This window comes from Cebus imitator, unplaced genomic scaffold (assembly GCF_001604975.1).
Source record: "Cebus imitator isolate Cc_AM_T3 unplaced genomic scaffold, Cebus_imitator-1.0 Scaffold43, whole genome shotgun sequence".
NCBI classification, from domain to species: domain Eukaryota; kingdom Metazoa; phylum Chordata; class Mammalia; order Primates; family Cebidae; genus Cebus; species Cebus imitator.
The window spans coordinates 4,985,680-4,988,565 of record NW_016107358.1 but is presented as its reverse complement, the minus strand read 5'-3'; the positions used below and the strand labels follow the sequence as shown (position 1 = coordinate 4,988,565).

The window sequence follows — 2,886 nt, the reverse complement described above, 5'->3', positions numbered from 1 at the left end:
TAGAGACGGGGTTTCACCATGTTGACCAGGATGGTCTCGATCTCTTGACCTCGTGATCCACCCGCCTTGGCCTCCCAAAGTGCTGGGATTACAGGCTTGAGCCACCGCGCCCGGCTACATAAAATTTTTTAAAAAGAAATAGTCCACCACAGACTAGTGGTAGAGCAAACAAACAAGCAATTGTAGGGAGTACAAGGTGTTATTAGGGCAGGTGAAAGGGTTTCTAACCCAGACTTGGAAGGGCAAGGAAGCATCACCAGGGAAGCAGTGTCACATAGGGACCTGAAAGATGAGTAGGAACTCAAGAAAAAGCCGGGGGAAAGAATATTCCAGGTAGATGGCCTATCCAGTTAGAATAATTAGGTTTGAGGGCAGGCACAGTGGCTCATGCCTATAATCCCTTTGGGAAATCAATGCAGGAGAATTGCTTGAGCCCAGGAGTTCAAGACCAGCCTGGGCAACATATTGAGACCCCATCTCCACAAAAAAAAAAAAAAAAAAAAAAAAAAGTTTTTAAGGCTAGGCGCAGTGGTTCACGCCTGTAATCTCAGCACTTTGGGAGGTCAAAGCGGGTGGATCACCTCAGGTCAGGAGTTCAAGACCAGCTACTAAAATATAAAAATTAGCTGGGCATGGTGGTGGGCACCTGTAATGCCAGCTACTTGGGAGGCTGAGGCAGGAGAATTGCCTGAACCTGGAAGGCAGAGGTTGCAATGAGCTGAGATCATACCATTGCACTCCAGCCTGGGCAGCAAGAGCAAAACTCTGTCTCAAAAAAAAATACATCTATGTGTGCGCGCGCGCGCGCGCGTGTGTGTGTGTGTATAATTGTAATTAGCCAAGCAATGTGGCTTGCACCTCTAGTCTCAGCTACTCAAGAGACTGAGGCAGAAGGATGGTCTGAGTCCCGGGGTTGATGCGGCCGTGAGCCATGATTGTGCCATTGCACTCCAGCCTGAGCACAGAGCCAGACCCCATCTCTAAGAAAAAAGAACAGTGAGGTTTGAAAACCCCATGCCACCATTAACTCATTACTGGATATCAGACAAGCTAGCATATCTTTGGGCTTAATTTCTTCATGAGCAAAATGGATATAATGTCAATGCTTACCTCTCAGGCCATCAGTGAGAAAATGGAGACAAAGTATGATAGAATAGTCATTACGGTTCATTGACAGTGTTCTCCATATGTAAATTGAATAAGTTGGTGGGAATAGTCTACCAGATTCCTTCCAATCCTGAAATATTATAAATTCTTGATCCTTAATTTTAGGTAAAGAGACTCCACTATTGAGCAGTACTGGATACTGTCCATACTGTCCATGTAAATGGCTACCAACCTCAGGACAACGGTGATTGCCTGAAGTTAAAGAAATATCATGTCCCTTGCATTCAAAGGTGACATCAGTGATGGTGATGGTGGCTCTGTATGGGGAAAAGAGGTGCCAAATGAACATACATTTCACCCTTACTCCACGTGGAAAAAACACCCTGAGCTGGCAGCCATGGCCAATTTGCTAGGGTCTTAATTTGAGGTTGACCTACTCAGAGATGCCCAGCTGTGCCTGGCTTTTGGGAGGTGGTCACCTGGCCCCACTGATTCATGTTCAGAGATTCACCTGATTTTTTCAATGTAAGAGAAGAGATACAGTCTTGTGTCGATCCTCCTTCTTTTAGACAAATGGTCGTATTTCTCTTCTTGCTGAAGATAGTTGCTAGAGCAGATTTCTCAAGTCAGGGCAGAGACCTGCAGACTGACTTCAGCAATGGCATAAAATCAGGTGAGCGACGAACCGAGAAGAGATCATATGAAAGATGAAGGTAAGGGCATTTGGCTTGGTCCTGAGACTGGTGGCCACATTCATAACTCTTTTATTCCCGTATAGCAACCGTTTAGTCCAGCAAAAACACCTTCCACAGGGGAAAATCTCAAACTCTTTAGTCCTTGCAGAAGTGTGTGGCATGATTGCGACTGGCAAGAAAACGTTCCTGGATGAAAATATACCAGTGACGCCACTGAGAAATATAACTTGCCAGCAATACTTGATCCAAAAGCACTACATGATGGAACCTCTGTGCAAAGACAAAGCCGAGTTCCCTTTGGCCTATGTCATGGTCATCCACAAAAACTTTGATACATTTGAAAGGCTCTTCAGGCACTCCCCAAAACATCTACTGTGTCCGTGCGGATCAGAAGGCCCCAGCTGCTTTCAAAGACACTGTAAGAAAGCTACTGAGCTGCTTCGCAAACGTCTTTGTGGCTTCTAAGACGGAGTCTGAGGTCTGTGCAGGGATATCCAGGCTCCAAGCTGACCTGCACTGCCTGAAAGACCTGGTGGCCTCTGAGGTTCCCTGGAAGTATGCCGTCAACACCTGCAGGCAAGATATCCCCCTGAAAACCAACAGGGAGATAGTTCGGCATATGAAGGGACTTAAAGGGAAAAATATCACCCCTGGGGTGCTGCCTCCTCGTATTATCAGAAGGACCAAATACATGCATGTGGAGCAGAGATAAGAGTTTGTTTTCCTTCATGCTGTGGACTTGGATGAGAAAAATGCCTCCTCTCCACAATCTAGCCATTTACTTTGGCTCTGCCTATGTGGCCCTTCAAGGGAATCTGCTAATTTTATGCTTCAAGACCAGAAGGCCATTGACTTATTTGAGTGGTCAAAGGATACCTACTCTCCTGATGAGCATTTCTGGGTGACACTCGAAAGGATTCCAGGTATGTGGAACTTGGATTTCCAATCTACATAAGGTCTGCAGTGTGTGTGTGTGTGTGTGCACGGGCATGTGTGTGTTACACATTGAAAATGGTCTTGATGACATTATATATACCCACCTATGTTTCTAGACTTTATGAATATCTTTTTTTTTTTTTTTTTT

At 45.5% G+C, this 2,886-nt stretch overlaps 1 protein-coding gene and 1 pseudogene across 1 annotated transcript in view; one reads left to right on the top strand and one right to left on the bottom strand.

Moving 5' to 3' along the window:
• CUNH6orf52 (chromosome unknown C6orf52 homolog) overlaps positions 1–2,886 on the bottom strand; it is a 365,015-nt gene that overhangs the window by 196,511 nt on the left and 165,618 nt on the right. The gene's annotated exons all lie outside the window — the stretch shown is intronic.
• Positions 1,939–2,886, top strand: part of LOC108302948 — a 12,483-nt pseudogene continuing 11,535 nt past the window's right edge.